Source organism: Alosa alosa, chromosome 1 (genome assembly GCF_017589495.1).
Source record: "Alosa alosa isolate M-15738 ecotype Scorff River chromosome 1, AALO_Geno_1.1, whole genome shotgun sequence".
Taxonomy (NCBI): domain Eukaryota; kingdom Metazoa; phylum Chordata; class Actinopteri; order Clupeiformes; family Clupeidae; genus Alosa; species Alosa alosa.
Window position 1 is genome coordinate 16,679,238 of NC_063189.1, and position 21,093 is coordinate 16,700,330.

At 42.4% G+C, this 21,093-nt stretch overlaps 1 long non-coding RNA gene across 1 annotated transcript; it reads right to left on the reverse strand.

Annotated features, from left to right (window-relative positions):
• Window positions 1-5,813: 5,813 nt before the first annotated feature.
• Window positions 5,814-9,139, reverse strand: LOC125305207. The gene is made up of 3 exons (XR_007195357.1): window positions 8,411-9,139; window positions 6,652-6,783; window positions 5,814-6,309 (listed from the first exon to the last, which is right to left on the reverse strand). It is a non-coding gene; the product is annotated as an uncharacterized LOC125305207 (long non-coding RNA).
• Between the last annotated feature and the right edge of the window lie 11,954 nt (window positions 9,140-21,093).

The window sequence follows — 21,093 nt, forward strand, 5'->3', positions numbered from 1 at the left end:
TGATGTCTGTCTATCATCGTTGCACTTTCGGAGAAAACCAGAATGTTTAATTTGTCCTCGTCTCTCTACGGGCTGCAAACGGGATTCACTCGCAGTTAACCAAATATTTCTTTATTAGGGCAGGGCAGGCTTTCTTTCTGGCTATTACATTATTTCTAAACCAGTCTGCTAAAGTCTGTAGTGAAGTCTGTGTAGGGTTTTCCAGGCTCCATTTCTTTTTACGAGACACCCTGCTCACTTGAGCCATCTACCGGTTGTTTGGGTTGTTGCAGCGTCTCACTGGAAAAATACAAATTAAAGTCGCGTGATACCGCGTGATCCCACGCGCGGACCGCGAGTGAAGCTGGCCAAGTCGAAGTACTGCCCACTGTAATTGTTTTCATTCCAATGTGAAACAATTATTGATTTCTAAAGCTTTTTTTCTTTTTTGTTTTGGTTTGTTTTCTTTTTTGTCTCGTTACACTTCTATAACAATTTGCCAAACGAGTGAAGTTTAAATAAAGTGTTACATTGCAACAAAGTTAAAAATTAGCGATCTAACAGATATTCTGAGCACAACCTTGTAACATATGACTGAGATAGCTTCTAGCTCTCTTGTAGGCCTACTGCATTTGCACCTGGCCTACATGTGTTAAGCCTACATGTGTTAAAGGGGTGTGTAACTTGTGGACAAGACAAGACAGCGCAGCAGCAACAAGTATGGCCTAGAATTCCAAAATTTGGCAAGCCTATGTTAATAAATTATGTCAGTGTTGATGTTTTCTTTCTCTCCCTGCCTCCCACCCATAGCTTAGGCACAACACTACACACACAATGGTAGGCCTATTAAAGTGTATTTTTTTTTATTATTATTATTTTCTTCTAAAATACATTTTAAAAGAGGAGTATTGGTTATGGTTGTTTGACACATTAATGTAGCAAATGCTGCCCCATCCTACTTCAAAAACTTTTAAAAACTTCTCGCCATGCCACTGATGTAGTGAGATCCCTAACCATGTCCCAGCATGGATTTCAAACGTGACGTCAATGAAATGAGAATATTTGGGTTAATAACATATCTTTTTTTCACCACGTCGAGGAATGTGGATTGTATACACCTCTGTAAATGGAGATCTGTCCTTTTCCCATTGTAACCACCAGAATAGGAGGTAAGACCAAACCATGTTCGACAACATGACATGACTTTCAAACTGTATCAACAATGTGCATTGTGGAGTAAAACTGGACAGGTCCTACTTATGTCTGATTTAAGTCTGATGTTTATTTCACTCTCTAACAAATCTAGATGGTTAGCTAACTTTGTTAACTCTCTAGATTAGCATACGTTGTAATGGTAACAAAAGACATTCTACAGCACTTTGCCTCAACCATGCTCTGATAGATGGATAAGTGCAGTGAGAAGACGCAGGCCAGTGGGGGAGAGGGGAGGGGGTACAATTGTGCTCTGGCACGGTACAAGTGAACCATACTTAAAGGGGTGGTTCAGGATTTTGGCCATAAGACCTTATTTGCAAGTAAGCAAGTGTGATATTTATCAGTGGAGACCGTTTTCAGCACGTTTCATCCAGTCCTTCTAATTGCAGAGTTCGCAGGTGCTAGGCTAAGCGAAGTCAACGGTATGTGCTAGCCTGCCACTAAAGACAGTCTTACCCACTCCAAAGTACACCTGAGGCAAATTCCAGACAATCGATGTAAATGTCTGTGTTGATAGAATAGTGTAAGAAATACAACTACCCTTGCATCGCGTTGCAATAGTTATACTTTGGTCCCTAAAGTCGTTAGTAGTCATTTTGCAACTCAGCGGCGGACTGATATTACCAAGGCTACTACTAGGTATCCCCATTGGAGTGCGCTTTACTGTTTACTTTTCGGCGCAGTACTACTAACCAGAGCAAGTATAATTCCGCCGCTGCTAAGAAACTAGTCCCTCAAAATGTAATGCGATCGTTGAAATGCAAGGATAGAATAACGTTAGAAATAACACTGTCAATACAGACATTTACACCGATAGTCTGGCGTTATAATTTATTTGCCTCGGGTGTACTTTGGAGTGGGTAAGACTGTCTTTAGTGGCAGGCTAGCACATACCGTTGACTTGCGCTAGCCTAGCACCTGCGAACTCTGCAATTAGAAGGACTGAATGAAACGTGTTGCAAACGGTCTCCACTGATAAATATTACACTTGCTTACTTGGAAATGAGGTCCTGTGTCCAAAATCCTGAACCACCCCTTTAATGTGGCATAATGGACTCCACAGTGTTCAGGCATAAGAAGTGAATGCACTTCACTTCTGAGACCTGAATGCAAACTCAAACATGCATTAACTTCTGATACACAAACGTTATGTCGTTCATTGTCCCATACATACTGAATTACAATATCTGCCTGATTTAACATAACATCTGGTGTAAGCCATGCCCACTTCAGGGTTCATGTTGTTGGTTGAACAGATACAGATAATGATGTCTCTGTGAACTTCACTGCATGTGTGTGTGTGTGTGTGCGGGCGTATGTATAAACATCTGTTCTTGTGAGAAGGAGAAAATATTGCATGCATTTAAATAAACAGTTTACAGTAAGCTATTTACTGTAAGAAGGAGATTGTGTCTCATTACTGAGTTCACAAGCATATTTGTGAGTTGCTGATGGGAATCTTGGAGCTATTTATTAATATTGATTAACTACCTTTCTCCGCTTGACTATGTTTCTCATTTTCCACTGGTTACAGGTAATGGATTTGACTCCCAAAACAATTAGTCATGTCGTCTCCCTATTAATGTGATTTGTTGTAGATATCTACACGGTTGAGAGGGGTAACATTGAAATTGACCATTTTTTACACACAACAAAGCTAGTGCAGAAACTCTATTGTGTGTCAACGCCTCCAGCTAATGAATGGACTTCTCACAGGTATTAGTTTTTTTTTTTTTTTTTCAAAACAGGAATGCCGTGGATGAATAACTGTGTGTGTGTGTGTGTGTGTGTGTGTGTGCGCTTGTTGTGTTTGTGACTCTCTCACTGTCGTCCTGCTGTCTCTCCACCTGCTTCAGAGCTGTGTGGTTACCAGCAGCATTGCCTGCAGGTGGCAGGGTCCTGAAGCAACAGCATCTCTCTCACCATCACACGCACGCACGCACGCACACACACACACGCACGCACATGTGTGTCTAATCATGTGTGTTTGTGTGTGTGTGTCCCTCAACATAGGGAGCAAAAAGCCTGACTTAGCAAAACTGCCACAACTGTCACAATTTCTCCAAGAAAAAACACACAGCCCACAGCAGAATTACTGGAGAGACAAACACACACACACACACACACACACACACACACATAGCATCAGCAGAGGAATAATCCCCTCAGATAGGTTGATGATTCAGGGAGAAACATATCACTGTGTGCGTGTTTACATCGATAACATTGTTATATGTGCATTGTTTTGCTGTCAAGCGCACTTCTCCCTCACCGCGCAACCATAGAGGTGCCAGTCTGTTTGACATGTATGCTGTGTTGCGACAGGGAGCTGACAGTTATTGACAGTGAACAACAACTTCTGGAGTCAGATGGAAGGAAGCCAGTGGGTGACAGGAAGCAGGCCTGAGAAGTCTGCAGTCTTCTTAGGAGTCTTAGGAGTCGCAAACCTGGTGGGGGGTCCTCAGTCAGCTAAAGAGTCTACATGTATACTGCCTGGGTCTAATTGCACTCTGGTCACTTTTGGTTCTCATTTAAAGGTACACAACAATACTTTAGGTATATTTGGCGACTGTAGAGCTCCCTCTAGAATCGCGATATATTTATATTTTACTCTGCTGTTGCAAACTTGGCTGTTGCAAAATGGCAAACTTCTCGTGACTTATCCCCCTGTACACAATGAAAATGCTTTTGCTGTGGAGGTGAAGGATTAATAACAGGCAAAACAGTCTCCAAAGAGCTACATCTACTGACAAAGTAATGTTTTACGATTCTCGCGAGATTTGTCAGGCCGCCATTCTTGAAGTTGCATGGCTGGTTTTCTCGTTTGCGACTCACTACGTCTATGCTGTTTAGCTATGCTAGGTGAACGATTTGCCCATTACAAGTTTGTGTACCATCAAATTGGCTTTGTAAAGGTTATATTAAGGTGAAAATATTACATAGTGTACCTTTAAGGAGGAGGTTAGGTCAAAATCGGTCTCTGATGCAAACCGAACACTTCCTCAATTATTCATGTTTACCTAGATATGAACCTACATTGGCTGTGTACTCATGTCCCTGTAAGCGCACACAGACACACACTGGAGGTCACAGGTCACAGTCCTTGGCCTTTTGACAGCGTTGGCAACAGAGGGCACTTTTGCTGCTGTCCGTCAGGGACAGTAGAAAGGAGCAGCCATGTGTGTTAATGTTGGTCAGCAGGCCATTTGCCACAGAACCCTGAGCACATAACCCCCATGCCTGTCATCACATCAGGACCAGCGGTCCTGCTCAGCTTTTCATCCTTTAGTCACTGGGGCTCTGTCATTGTCATCATCATCATCATCATCATCATCACCACCACCTCTCTCTCAAATTCAAATTAAGAGATGCTTTATTGCCATGACATACAAGGTATTTGTATTGCCAAAGCAGTCATATTGCAGAATGTGTTAAACAAGATATTACATGTCTGTAGACAGACTGTTACATAGATTTAAACATATATAGCATAATTTTCTCATCAGAAAACTTCTAATGCTATATCTGTATTCATTCAGATGCCGGATGTGTTTCATTTTGTATGCTGGCTCTATATACTTTGTATGCTGTGATAACATTAATTCATAAAAATGTGGACCAATTCAGGCTGGGAGGGTGGGTTGGTTTTCATTGTTATTTTTGTTTTTCTTTATTTCAGTATTTTTTTGTTTGTGTATATGTATGTCCGTCTAAACAAAACTGTACATGTGTGTGGTTGTTTATAAATATTTTCTATTTGATATGATGTCCTAATAAGATTCTCTGAAAATAAACAAAGATAAAGGTCAGGAAAAAAACTTCATCAATTAAGGCAAATCAGTGGATTATCCAACTTAGTTGACTAACTAATGATCTCATTGGCCTATACCACACACCCCCTGTGTAGCATGTTTAATAGGCTAATTAAAATTTGATCTAGATAATTGTTTTGGGGGATCTTGAAGCCTTTAGGGTGAGCAGCTTTTGAAAAGCTTCTTAAAAGATGAGTGAATCTGAGTATATGACTTTTTTTCTAACCACATTCTCTGACAAATAACCAAACAAAATCAATAATTGCTATGTATTAGATCAGTGTTTCTCAAACTTTTTCAGACCAAGGACCACTTAACCAATAATAAAAAAAAAAAAATCACGGACCACCTAGCTAAAAAGAAAAAACAGTAGACCTATATCAACACAATATTACAAAATAGTCCTACTCACTGAACCACCTTGCTTTTTGTCTTTGCATCATGCTTATTGTGTCAGATGATTCATATGATTTAAACTGACGTAGCTTACATAGGCAGTGTTGCAGAACTGTTTGGATATACATACAAGTTGGTTCAATATTGCAAACAACTCAAGTAATTACATTTTACCACGTCTGCTCACGGACCGCTTGGGATAGCTTGCGGACCACAGTGGTCCCCAGATCACACTTTGAGAAACACTGTATTAGATAATAGACAGAGATGAGATAATAACAATAATGTCAACAACAATAATTATAATATACACATTGTTTGACTCCAACTTTTCATATTTTCCTTGGCAAGCATTTTTGTGAATTGTCCTCAGAAAGAAAGTCTCATGACACACTAGATAAAACCCGTAGTAACTAAGAAATAGTAAGCAACACACACACACACCAAACTAAATAAACTGTTATGTGTGTGTGTGTGTGTGTGTGTATCATGTGTGCAAGCAGTGTTATCACTGCCTGACGGAGCAGAGCTGACAGGCAACAGGGTTGCAGCGAGAGCAAATAGAAACATCATCATAGCAACAGAAGTACCCCCTTTCAAACATGTTCCATTCATGTTCCATTCATGCATCTACCTCTCTTTGAAACGAATTGTTTAAAATGACAGATTTTAGAAACATACAGGTACAGTACATCTGTGACTGGGCAGTTTAGAATGGTCTGTTTATTGCTTTAACGTCAGCATGCCATATTCAGTCTGATAGTCATTTGAAATCTCGGTGTGTCCACCCATTCAGCCTGGCTCAGGCCCAGTGGGGGTGGGGTTGCCTTGCCAGGCAGAGTTCGGCTGAGGTTCTGCCGTGGAGGCGAGCCCAGAACGCTGTGTAGAGAAGGCAGAGCCCAGAACGCTGTGTAGAGAAGGCAGATAATTACGGGACTCGGCGGGACTCAGCACAAGGAAACAAAAATCTTCATTTCAACCATGCAGCGCTACCAGCTCACATTAAAAATAGCTCTGCAGATTGGCTGTAGTGCAGAAACTTAGTGGACTAGGAATGTGAATGAGCATTTCCAAAAAAACGGAACATGGTTTGCAGCAATCCCGCACATGCAGTGTCTATTATTTATATATGTCCTGTTTCAGTTTTTTCAGTGGATACAGGGAATGGAAATCCATAACACATTTGACAAAACGACGCACTCTCCTGTCTGGAGAGTGTTTCCCCTTAAATAATTGACTGTGTCCTCACCGGAGTACAGGTGGACCTCATGGCATCAGCATGCTGCCCCATGGAGACTCCACCTGTGGCCTCCGCTGCAGTGCCCTCTAGCTTGAGGTCATACATCAGGAGAATTGCAATTCGGAGAAAAGCCTCAAAGCCCTGTTGTATCACAACAAACAAACATAATCCATAAACTGGCTAAACAATGCCCAAAACATGTCCACATAGAGGCAATATTATTACTGCCTGGCTCTTTCGTCTCATCTCTGAATTGTCCCTTCCATTTGTTAATTAAATATAAACCCAGATGGGGAGAAAATAGTAACCTCAATATAGAGCTGTCATTATATCTTCATTAAGGCAGCAAAATTAGGTAATTCAATCCTGACATGATAACCTAAACTGATTGCTCATCCATGAGCACCACAAAGAAAACACCCAACGTCCTATAATTCACAAGAAGCAGAAGGTGGGCAGGCATCGTCCTCCATTATTGCAGTGATGAGATAAAGCATTATTATGGCCCTTTGCGTGCAGATGCGTTTATCACAACATATTTTCTGCCATGATGATCTGCCAGGGGTGATTATGCAGGAGGGAGATAACAATGTTATTTGGCTGCTTCACGCCGCCGACTCCCTGCCGCTGCCCTGATGAACTGGAGGGGGACAGAGCTGCATGGAGACAAATCCAGGCTGGGAATTAGGCCTATCAATTTAGACAAACAATCTTACACAAGAAAAAAGGGAAGTATATCAAGTTTTCAAATGTTCTCTTTTTCTTCTGTTCAGCCGTTGAAGGCTTTTGTAAAAAAAAAAAAACCAACAACAATAACATGGGTGTGATATTTACTGATGGAGAAGATCAGACGCTGTGTTCAAAAACAAAAATTTGGAAGAGGCGCTTTGAGGAAATGTAAGTCTATTTAAATGTAATAGTGCATTTCTTCCCTTTCTCGTCCGTGAAACTGTCTATTACCTTGATTCTTGTATGGTGACTTTGTTGTGAGCCCCTTGTAAGTGTAACTTTGATCAAGAAGAAAAAACACCTTTCTTACACCCTGTGTATTTCTTTGAGTATGCAGCTAATGAAAATCAACATTTTACCACCAGAGTGATTCACTTCACTGCCTCTCACTGTGACCTTTTACATACAGCCTGGATGAAAATCCACAGATATAAAAACTGAAGTCCCCACCTATACAGCAACCCCCACACACACACACACACACCTCCAACAAAACAATTTATTTGTTTATGTTCTTCAAAATGTTATTCATTTCACATCTCCTCCCTTCTGTGCACATTTACAATGGAGCAAAGGCCTTATCGCTGTGCACTCATGAGCAGCAAACTCACCGTCTCTACCTGCTCAGAATAATAAGCACTTCTATCTTGTGGGGCTGTATACCTCACTGGGGTAGGATAAAAGAGTGCGATAGCCTACTCAGGCAACCGTTGCGAAAGTAAATAGTGTTGCATTATCCTGGAGCCAACACCTCTGTGGTGTGTTTATCCTAGCAGCTAGAGCTGGCCCTACCTGCAGAGGATGAGCCCACCTGGACCACTCGCACTGTGTGAAAGGAATCTCATCAAGGGCTACAGAATATGACACAAAGGCCCGATGCTCAGACTTGGACAATAATCAGCACTCCACATTGAGAGATATTAGAGATATGAATGAGTTTAGTGGGGTGATATAAACAGAAGAACATTATTTTCAGTCTTTCGCCACACTACTGCAGAGCATGAAGGTTATGATGAACCAAAAATAAATAGCATGTCACCTTGTCAGTCACATTCGCATGTCAGGTTTGATGGAGCTGCTGGTCACACAGTGCAAGCGCAGTTGGCGATTTGGCTGTCCTAAAGGGTTGCGTGCTCTCTGTGCCCTGTCCTCTTGGAGCTCCGGTCAGGTCCCTCTCGTAATGTCCTCTCACATCAGCCTCACCTCAGGCCATCAGCGAGGACAAGCTGGGCAAATGGCAGCACTCTTCTGAACAGGGCCACACTTGGTGCTGCCATTTGCCCAGCTTGTCCTCGCTGATGGCCTGAGATGAGCCTCTCTAGATGAGCCCCCGCCAGCTTCTCCATTTTGGGCAGGATGCAGGATGGTCGGCGTTACAGCACTGGAGCTGAAAAGATACCATAACAAAACCCTGCACAACAAATGTGATTCTGCTAGCGGAGTTCTTGGTGAAAAACACTCACACAATTAAATTTAAACAACATTGTTGACAGTCCAGCTACTCAAAGATAAAACGCAGTGAAATGTCTTTTTGTATACCTTTAAATGCTGGTTTCTGGTTGTGTGATGTGTGTGATGCCAGTGATCCACAGCTGAGTCTGGTTGTGTTGCTGTGTATTTGACCAGCCTGCTCCAGCTTGAGGAGTATAGAAGCAAAGAGAATTCACCTCACACTAGACACACATTGTGTCACACCCACATCCTTCCATCTTTATTGTTTCTGCTCATGAAATCACCATGAAATCACATGATAGATTATTCAAATCCAGCTCCAGGCATAAGCCTACCCTGAAAAACATAAATATATGTAACAGCACACTCACTCCGTTACCTCCTGCCATGGCAGACCCGAAGAGAGCAAAATGGAACATGCCATTTCTATGTGTTATTCTTTTTTTCCACTCCATCTTTTTTTTATTTATTTTCTTTCCTCGAATCACTGCTAGCATAACACTTGGTGGGGCGTTCCATTCATTAAATCATACAAACACAATTTTTGCTTTCGGAAAAAAAGAGAAGGAGGAAGGGAGATTAAAAAAAAATGACAAGGAAAAGACTCTTAAAACCCAAATAGCCCCGAGTGAATTCCTGTCATAAATCTTTTGCTGCTCCCTCGGTGAGGAGACTCCGGCCCAACCGCGGCTGCTGGAGGGACGGCACTGCAGGCTCATTAGGACCGCCCGGCCCACATTGTAGAGCGCTCCTCTGGGACTGCCACCGGCCCGCGCTCCAACACAAGGGGAGGGAGGGAGGGAGATGCGGGGGGGAATCCTACACATCTGACAGCAGTGGTGCTAGCATCTCTCCCTCTCTCTCTCTCTCTCTCTCTCTTTCTCTTTCTCTGTCATGATCATCATTCCGTGCATGCCGCCCCTCATGGCGTGTAAACGACATTGGAGGAGACACGCGTTTCGATTTCCTCCTCAACACATGTTTCGAAGCCATCACATTAACTTAAATGAGAGCCATTTATAAGACACGGCAACCTAGATCCATAGAGGAGCACGCTGCCCCCCACCCCCCCCAGACAGAGCCAGAGGACAACTGAAGGGTGTTTGAGGAGTGAAGGAGTGGGGAGAAGGAGAGAGAGAGAGAATACGATTAAAATGTCAATCAGAAAATATGTGGATAGATAAGCTGGTCCTCTTCGGGGGTGAGCCAATCAATAGTAAACGTTTTATAAGAGTAATTTAAGTCTCAGCTCAGAGATAACGGGACTGGGAGAGTAACATAGAGACTCTGGCCCAAGGTTGGTGACAACATGAACATTTCTGTCCAACTCTGTGACCAGTTGAAATTTTATTGCTGTCCACAAGGGAACCAAGAAGGTATAAACAGATCAATCAAAATGCCCCGGAAAACAAATTGCTTATTTCTTTTTTATTTGTCTAATCTGTGCTTGTTAAAATAACTTTTTTCGCCAGACAGACCCAATAGAATTTGTCTCATTGGTTGAAGCTTCACAATGACTCAGCCCCATTTCACCACCTAAGGTAGTAAGTTATAGCCCGTAAGCAGAGGTCACAACTAAACCCCCAGGGGTACTTATTCTATTACCTGCAAAAAACAGGATCGCTCTGGCTAAGTAGGCCATTAATGGGATAATTAATGAGCAAGAGAGACTGAATTCATTAAGTCACTCACAGTGTGCCCCTGGCTTTAATGCTAAATTATGAGAGGGACTTAAAGGCCTAGAAAAATCTGCAGGGGTATGAATTTTAGCCTAAAGGAGGTGAGAGGTAAACTTTCACACAGAAAGCCAGGCAGGTGGACTGTTGTAAGAGCTTCACTCTGGTGTATGATTACCAACAAGACTCCCAAAAATAAGTAGCCCAGGTTAACCCACCTCACTTCATAAAAGGTTAACATTGAGTGATATTTTCCTCTCGCTTAATCTCATGATAAGCATCTAATCTCCACCAATCAGAAAATCATAAAAGCAACCTTTAGAGTCTGATACAATAGACAGATTTTACTGTAATCATGGAAAATGTTGGAGTGCTTACCTGCGTTCAGCAGGCTAATGTTGCCATTTTAAACTTGTTACTCACTCATGAAAACTCTGGCTCTGACACCCCTGAAATATCTCCAGCATAGCCTCTATAACCTGCCATACACATGATAATTAGCATGGCGCTGACAGAATGAAATGGTATTGGCCATATTAATCACTCAGTAATGTACGTGAGGGATTATAACTCAGCTTGCATGCTGTTAGGCTTGTCACATTATATCGACTGTTTGCACCTCTGAATTTGCATATGTGCGTGCATATGTGTGTGTATGCAGTATGCAGTATAATATTTATGATGATGTTACATTAGGCACTATGTCAAATACAAATATCTCTCCTCTCACTATTCAATAAAGCAATAAATACAACTTCAGATGCACTGCCCCGGTTTGGACTTCTCTGATACATTTCAGTGAGGCTGTGTGTGTGTGTGTGTGTGTGTGTGTGTGTGTGTGTGTGTGTGTGTGTGTGTGTGCGTGTGTTTACAGCCCCTCAGTCAGCCCCCTCAGATTGTTTGAGCCTAGCAGGTGTTCCATAGCACCTTGCAGAGGCGCCATTAAACAGATTTCCCTGTGAATATCATCAGCCTGACAGGTCCAGGAAATGAACTGATTTATGAGGGACTCTGCAGGGCTGAGGAATATAAAAGCAATATTGTATCAGACAGGTTCTCCATCACTAACCCACATCCAAGATGAGGAGATGTGGTTGAATAGGGGCGTAGGGAGAACAGCTCTACCGCAGATGAAATAAACCGCAGACCCTTCTAATATGAGGGTGATGTTTACGTGAGTGGTTATCTTTTTTTATAAACTCTCACACTCTTTCACTCTATACCATTAGTAGGCTTCTCAGTACATGTAGTTAATTTTATTTTATTGTTCTCTGTACCAGGGGTATTAATTCCCAGGAACATGTTTACCTTGTGGTCAATTTTCAGTATCTCTCTACAGACTGCAATAAGTTTCTGCAGGTCAAGTACTGCGTCGGGTGCTGATGTGACTCATTGGAATGTAAACTGCGGAGCACACTGAAATCCCTGCCTTTCTCTGATCAGCATTCTGCGGAGTGGAGACTAGCAGCAACTTGACCTTTCCCATTATGGCATATTGACAGTCAGTTGACAAACATATTTATCAAGGTCTTCAGTCACTTGTGCGAGCGTCAGAACGCAGATCGATACATTAGCATGGAGCACAGACAGGGAATTCTAAACACCCAAAGGACCTTCACCGGCAAGATTCGCTTTGTATATTGCCCATTACTCTTGCACTCCAGCAAGACTGCATTAACCATGATACACTATTTCACCATCTCAAGCTCCAAATGTAAAGCTAAACACAAACCATTTGTAAGGGAGAACAGGTTTGACAGTAACAAGGGGTGAAAGAAACACTCAATTTCCAAGACAAATAGCCTTAGGTTAAAACATAGGACATTTTAACCTTCTCGTTTTGACCTTTTATCATACAGTAGATGACCTAAATGATTTCAACTTCATGTGGTATGGACTCTATGCAGGACTCCATTTTGGATTTGCTTAATTCCTACTGGGCAATCAGCTTCCTGTTTACACTGTACACTGTAGGCTATGACAGAAAATGACAGATTACTAGCCTGTCAGTTTTGATAGGAGGCTATTTCTTATTGAACAACATACTGTAGCTAAAGTTATTTAACCAGTTCAATAACATCAGTTGCTTGATTAAGGTTAAGAACATTTTAAACCCTTTTCCTGTTTGCTGGAGGGAGTGGCACAGCATTTTCACAAAGTCGGTCTACATTACCATGAGACGAGGTCTTGAAGACAATAACTATAGAAAAAAGCCATATTTGCCACTGTTTTAACGTAAACAGGAAGTTGATAGCCTAGTACAAGTGAATCCAAAATGGAGTCATGCATAGAGCCTAAGCATGCTTGTTTAAATACAAAAACCTGACTAGACTGTGAAATATCTATGGAGAAATGTAAACCTGTTACTGTTGCCCCCGGCAAAGCACTAACCCTACATATTCACAATAAAGGTTTACACATCTACGTTTATACTGTCTTTTGTGGAAGTGAGAAAGAAGTATAAAACTTTTTTTACATTGTGGTGGTTAAAATATTGTTCAAATTATACCCAAACTTACACTCTAGATGTGGTTGTTAGTCACAAAATAATGGTGAATCAGGTGCATATAAAATTAAATATGAAAAGACTCTTTTTTGGCTCTGTCTCTGAGACCACACGAGAGCTTTTTCTAAGGAAGTCCCACCTGTCCATAAGAAAAGCTCTATAATACTGAGCCTGAAGCTAGAGGTCCCTGGCTATTAGTGGGAGGCTAGAGGTCCCTGGCTATTAGTGGGAGGCTATGAGCTGAATCTCTACTTAAGGAAGAACACAAACGGACAGAGACTTACGGCTCCCACACACAGTTGCGTGCGGTGCAGTGCTGGAGACGTATCCCATCCACTTTACATGGGCTTACGTCATCCGTTGCCGAACTGAATTATGGGTCCATTGTGTCGCGTTGCTCCCGTCGCTCGCGTCGAAAAGTTCAACATTTGCTGCACTGACGGACAACAACAGCCGGCACCAGCCAATCATATCACGGTTATACTTCAAGTCATTTGCATAGCTACCGTGGGGAGCACCCACTGGCATGCATTAGCGAAACGCAACTGTGTGTGGGAGCCGTTAGAGCAGAAAGGATTGAGATGGACTAGTTAGTGTTCTAAACTCTTAGAGGCTTTCATCTAGAGTAGCCTGTATCAAGACCAAATGTGTGGAGCAGACATATTGCAGGCAATACTTGTGATGCCACAATGAGAGGATTTGGAAAGCACATTAATCAGTTGAGCTAAACAGAGGTATTTTAGAAGTAACATCTTTGTGTTTTGTGAAAAGTTGTACTCTAGAAGCAGCGTATCCTTTTCCCCTTGCATTAATCACTATAATTGGCCCATGAATGCTCCCTTGGCGTGTTCTGCCATTGTGAACACAGCCAGTGGCAGACAGCAGGGGGATTTTGCTTTAGTCTCCTCAAACACACATGCCTACTCTATTTGCAAGCATATGTATGCTCATCTCCATGGGTTCCTGTGTCATTTACTACAGTTATTTTAGTCCTTTGATGTTATCATTTGGTTTGTGTTCTCAAAAGAGACTGAGAATATTGACAGGCAGAGCTGATTAAAGGTCAGAGACCTTTGTTTTGTTTATGTTATTACTCATGGAATGGCTGTGGGCTGATATGTTTTCTTACAAAACATTACATATGAACTGGAAGCCATTCTGTAGGGCTGGTAGAAAAACATCCATGAGGTTGTTGGTCTTATTACCTTATGAAACATAAGTTTGCATTTACATCGCTAATTTAGCCATTTAATTCCAGCTTCTATCCATGGCAGCTTACAAATGGCTGTTCATAGAGCCCAGCTGGTTGAGCACAATAACAGTATCACGTAGGGTCAAGGCCTGTATTTTCCAGTGAAGCCCAATAAGAGAACAGCAAATACAATCATGGCACAGTAAAATGAAAATAAATGAAGCACTGTGTCTTCTTTCTACATTTGCATATATTATAGATTCACACCAAGAGGCATTGTTAAGCAACAGCTCTGTTTCAACTTACACAGTGTTGCTACACCTGCTTGGAAGTCAAACTGAAGCATCCTTTCATTAAATCAGAAGTTATATTTGAATGAGTAGAGACTGTGCATCGAACTGAGCCTTGTGCTGTGGACATCCAAGTCCTCAGGGGGCTGCAATAGAAACATATGTGAAGATGGCCTGCACATATACTTTTACAACTATAACTAGATAGACTATAACTAGAATACATTGACTTAGTGGTATTCAGTGGCTGGTCCAAAACAACAGAAAAAGCAAACTTCACGAGTGCTATTCATAACTATCAACAAATTGAAGCGGAGTACCTCACAGAGGGTCACTCACAATGACCTTGTTTGTGTGTTGCTGTTTTTCTCTTGCTTTCTCTCCATCTCACCGCACTCGTCCTCCTCAGCACTGTGCTGAAGTGTTTTTGGGTCTCTCATCAAAGCAAGGGCTTGACCACTAAACCAAAGAGAGTTTGCATTTCACTTTTTTTATAATCTACCAATTTTTTGCAAAAGTACAACATGTAGCACTTTACAGTGTCAGTCATCGCGCTACGTGGATGGAAATAGCAGCAACAGAAAGAACCAAATGGCCAAAACAGACGTCTTTTCAATATGTCTCTTTCTGACTGCTAAAATCTGATTAATTGTGCAACATAATTGTGCACCTCTTTGCCCATATTGCAGCATGACTTACATATAACTATAAGCATACAAGAGTGCCATTACACACTGATAACTAGTGTATTACATGGTACTTAATGTTTATAATGTTACTTACTAATGTATAATAATGTAATATTATGCAGGCATTATGTAGGCACTATGTATTGCATTATGTTACCTCCTTCCTAAAAATAATTGATTAGCATATACCCTTAAGTAGGCGTGTTGAGTTTTTTGTACATGTGAGCAAGTTATGAAGCCATTACTTTTCCCCTCATGAGAGGTAAAGTAAATACACCCTTGGTCTGTTCATCAATATCTAGTTCCTGGGGGATAGAGGGGGCTCACAGACAATGCCCCAGTATTTGTCCTCCGTCATTAATCAGACTGCAGATAGCTCCTGCTTCTGTCTCTCAGTCGGCATCTTCAGAGGAGACCATCAGTGCCTCCCTCCTGCAGGAGGAGGGGGATAAAGGAGAAAAACCTTTTAGTCAATGTTCTGTACGGGTATTATTAATTAGTGATTAGCCGACTAATTAGCCAAAGGGTAATTCACTTGCTGTTGAACTGGTGATGAATGTTGAAAACATGTCATCTTTACTATGCAGTAGGTTTTCTGAGTATAGAGAGTTTTTTCCCCTACATGTATAGCTCAAAAAGACAGAGGCAGAATATGAAACAAATACTTTAAGGTAGAATAGTTCAGGCATTGTTGTCAAGTTGTCTGTGCCTTTACTGGCTGCTGGCTGAACATTGGGTGGCAGATGGTCCATGGTTTGTGCCTGTCTGTTTGGGACCACGGCCTGTCAGAACCAATCGCCATTTGGGAGGGGCTTCGAAAAGCGCCTCTTAAGTTGGCCCACTGAAGCAGCTGCTGCCTTTTAGGTTCAGGCAAATTTGTCAGCGCTGATTTAGCTCAGTCCAGCAGTAGCATCAGCAAGAGCCAGTGGAGATTCCCCAGGATCCAAATATTTACTGAGCACCAGGAAGCGCATTCGCCCCTCTGCAGGAATCCTCACCTCTCGAAGTGGCTGCACTTCCCCAGGGCCCCTCAGCCTGGAGATGTGGTAAGGTGTTTTATTTGTGCTTCAGACAACCATAGTGATTTCCATCCAGTAAATGATGGACCGTCTGTCAAAATGGGTCTGAATGACTACCTCAGCACTCACTCATCATCCACATGCACACTCACTCACTCTCATTCCCCATCTCTCTTACAAATCTAAACCACGCTCTGCATCTCTCTCTCTCTCTCTCTCTCTCTCTCTCTCTCAGACTCCTTAGTATCATATTTTCAGATGTAATCATTTCCACTTGGCTGTGTGCTGCTTTATAGTCTCTGATAATGCTGTCACTCACAAGCAGCTTGGCACTGTAGGCAATTCCTTCCAATTTGCTTCATTACTGTAATTTCTATTGTCATGCTGCTGTTTCAAACAGATAAGACCAATTTTTCCTCAGTGTGTCAAACTCCTTTTGACACCATCATGTGTTTTGAGCTTGTAATCCCTGTGAATGGGATCCGCATATTTTGGTAGCCCAAGGCCGAAAAAAGAGACACATTCCATGTTGTTCTCCAACACCATACAGTCCCAATCATCTGATTTTCATCAACTTCATGGTTTTTACCCCTCACCATCATCTCTTTTCTTCTTGCAAGGAGTCATTTCCATACTCTAATTGATGACATGTGTCAGGCCATTTTACTGGAAAGGAAAGGTAATTGAGTCAGTGTCTCTGCTGGAGAAGCTGGACCCACTTTGATCCGGCTGGGCTTTGTGGAGCTCCTGAAGCCGTGCTGGGGTGGCGTGAGGGGGGAAGGTGTGTTAATAATTAAGCTGCAGCCCTGCGGGAGACTCTCCTCCCTGCGAGATCCCTCCTCTCCACCAGCTGCTCTCCTCCCACTGCCTCCTTTGATGGCTCTCGCCGATGTCATCGTCCATGTGTTACACCAAAGTGGGTGACAAAGCTCTCATCAAAAGGAATTTTCTTGTGCTGAGGGACTGAGTGGGCTCGAGCTCTGTGTTTACCAGCTGGGAGGCATATGCATACAAGCAAGTCGCTGTTCTGATTGTAAAAATAAATGATGCAATTACGTAGACATAAATAAATTATTTCATGTGGTCTTCCTTTTCTACCAAGCCAACACTCAAGCATTCTCATACTTATAAACTCATCCTGATGTTTTATTTAGAATTCCAGCTTTTGCCAAATGAGTTACCTTCATTTTTTTTGTCAATAACGTTCAAAGAATGTGACTGGAGATTCCTCCGTCCTCAAGAACACAATCAATCTTATTTTTTTTAGTCATTAGGATGCACATCAACCGTGGACTTGCACAATGTTGTGTACTCTGAAGGCAAAAACTGGCAAAGTAAACTTTCCCAAACTTTCTATGAGGCACAGATTCACCAGACTATAAACGCTGCCTATGAGAGATGAGCAGTCTGTCTATGAGCCGCATGCTAGAGAAAGATTTTAGGTTCTGTTAGTTATATCTAATGCATGTCTGTTACAAAGAAAAATGATTCACTCTGTAATGACGTTGACATTGATCTCACCAAAGTTTGTTTAAAAGTTGAGATCTTTTTCTGTCTTACACCCTCTCTGCTCGCTATTTTAGCATACACAGTGTCCAGCATCTGCACATTTCTTTAGTCTAGGTGTCTTTGCTTGACTTTGATCTCAGAGTGATGAGAGTCTGAGGTGATTTAAGTGAGCGCAGACCCAGCCTTTAGGGATGACTCATGGCGAAGGATGCTCATTTCCTCTAAAAAATGCAGAGCACACAATCCCTCCTGAGTCTCTCTAGCGTGAAGTTTTGGGGAGGGAAGTTATAATTTAACGTTTTGCATGACCAAACACGCACTAATTTTCCGCAGGGAATTCTCTCAGGTGCTCAAAGACAAACACGGCCAGGCATTTCGGTGATACCACAAAGGGGATTGGCCTTCAGCTTTAATGTAGAGGTTGTTTAAAAGTCACCTCTCTCCAAGGTTTTGCTGAACAAGCAGTCTGCCTGATAGTGAGTCACACCTCTGAAATGTAATTAGGCATCTCCCCTGAATGGCAAACAGTCCGTGAAGACTTCTATGGTCTCTTTGGCCAGAGGCAGAATCATTCTGGCCCCATTGTAAGGCTGTACACTGCTGTATAGTGCAGCACTATGTGAGCATCTAACTGTGTGGCTGGCCAGTGTTTTTATTTTTGAAATTGTAGTCATGCCTGCGCAAGTTTGACATCATTTCGATTTAAAGGTCAGCGCCTCACCTCCATTCATGGTGCCAATATTTACGCTGGCTGTGACATTTCCTCATTTAATATCATTTCATGGCTACTCTCCCACTCGCTCCATCTGAGTAAGTCTCACATCTCGCTGTTTATTTCGCAGGGTCAGCCCACAAAGTCACCTTTGTCTTGATGGAGCAGATGGAACCCGCTGAGTAAGCGCTTTTCTTTTCAGGTGACACACACAGGTGATTCTCTGTGTCATTTATTTGACCTTAACAAAAAAACAACCCTGGCATTTCCTCCAACATCAAATCCTTCCCACATAAATGCTCTCTCTCTCTCTCTCTCTCTCTCTCTCTGTATCTGTCTCATTCACTCACTCTCTCTGACGTTGAAATAAATCTGTTGTTCTCTTTTGCAGTGAAATTGCATTCATCCCCGTCCTTTGATAAAAGGAAACCCATATGTCATTCTATCAAATCTATGCCTTGGGTTAGGGATTGTGTAGGAGAAGCAAGTCTTGCGAGTGCGTGATAGGAAATTGGTAGCAGCAGGTCAGACCTTTTTGCAATCCACTCTGTATGCACAGCAGTCAGAGAAGCTGTGCTATAAAGTGAAAATATGTTTACTGCGCAGCCTAGAGAAATAAATATACAGTAAGCATCCCCACACAGAGACCACCAACCACCACATTTTCTCAAGACTGTAATGGCATATCCATATGTGCTTCCTACATGTCATCGCACAGGGCACAATGCAGCATTTGTTAAGGGGACAGCTGTCTCCTTAGAGAAATGGTGGTAAATAGATTGCCTATCAAACATGGCCATTAATATTTTAGCAACCATATTTCATCATGTGTACTACTTTCATGTCTCCATGTGCTCTCCTGCATAATTTATTGGATAATTCATCAGCAGTACAGGCAGGTCATTCATGCCATGCTATCCCCAATCCTTTGATTTTATTCCCTAGTGTTATTTAAAGAGAGGTACAGTATATTTAGCAGCGTAGTGCTGTGCATTTAAATATAAATACTAAAGTCACTTCCTCCTTCTTTATAGTGACACCCTGTCTGCACTGCAATGGCATACTATGTAAATAGTTAGTGTACGTGTCACTGCATGTGCGTATGTGTGACTGTGTCTATGTGTGTGTGTGTGTGAGTATGTGTGACTGTGTGTAGGTGTATTTGTGTGTGCGTGTATGTGTGGGAGTGTGTGTGTTTGTGTGTGTGTGTGTATGAGGGGGAGTGTGAGTGTGTGTGTATGTGTATTTGTGTGTGCGTGTATGTGTGCGTGTGTGTGTATTTGTGTGTGTGTGTGTGTGTGTGTGTGTGTGTGTGTTGTCAGGCAGAAGAAAGGAAGTGTGGGCTGGGTCTGGGCTGGAGAGAGGTGATAATGCCAGAGCTTCACGAGAGCCCTCTGAGGTTTCACTGACACACATACCAGATGGGCCGCATCGACAAGAACAGCAACACAGGAAGGAAGCAATAACACAGATCTGGTTGTAGCTGAATCGCTGTTGGTCATGTTCTTCCAATCATAGGTCTCTCACTCTTATAGACTTGCACGCACCAAGGCAGAGAGAAGCGGGTGCCTTTTCACTACACCTAAACATATCAGAAGTGTGGAAGCAAATCAGATGAGCGCCCGCAGTGACAGAGATGTCAGTTTCAGTCTCACTGCTGTGATTGTCACATTAATGAAGTTGCAGCCCTCTTATTTGCTTCTCTGGGCGCTCATTTAAATGAAAAGGGAAAAGCACTTGCTGCACCCACAGCAGTAGATTCACAAGGAACAGCAAAGGAAGGGTTTGAACATGACTGGCATTAAGAAATATCTTAATGTTTTGTCGGACAAAGCTTAATAGCCTACAGGAGCTAGTGCACTTGACAACACAGTGGCGTTCAGCTTAACTGAACATGCTGTTTGCTAATAATGATGTAGACAGTCAAACTGTCAGTTATGTACTCTACACACCACCTCCCAATTTAATAACAACCACCTTATGTGAAACATGCAGGCTTCTTGGAGGTCCTGCCTGGAAATGACCAAGCTGTAAACATCACATTTATTTCCTACTTATCAGCACTTCTCACAGCTTCTGCCCAGGCCAATACATAGGAATTGGGAATATGGTGGAAACTGGCTGTGTAGAATCTGATATTCACACATTTGTATCTGATAGTCACAGGGATGCAACCAAACACATCATTTTATTTTCACTGATGATATGAGTATGTTTGTGACATACTCTTCTTCTCTGACTTCCTAAAGTCACAAGAAAGTTGATTTGAAAATAATTTAATAATGTGAAAAATCACTTCTCTTTGCCCTGTTCCTTGCTGCCCAATTGGCATGAATGATGACTGAAAAGACAATTGATTTCTAATATGAATGCGAGACTGTAGAGTGGGACATTGCTACCTCTCTCCTCTCTCTCTCTCTCTCTCTCTCTCTCTCTCTCTCTCTCTCCCCCATCTCTATCTCCCCATCTCTCTCTCTCTCTCTCTCTCTCTCTCTCTCTCTCTCTCTCTCCTGCCATGTTAAGTCGAAGACTGCAGCAGTCCCAGAGTCTGTTCAGAGGTCAGCTCTATTTAAAGAGTGGAGTGGAGCAGACCGCCAGACTCCTGGAGCCAGTCTGTGGAGATGATGGGCAGGACATGAGGGCCTGGAAACTCGAGGCCAGCCCAGGGACACTCCTC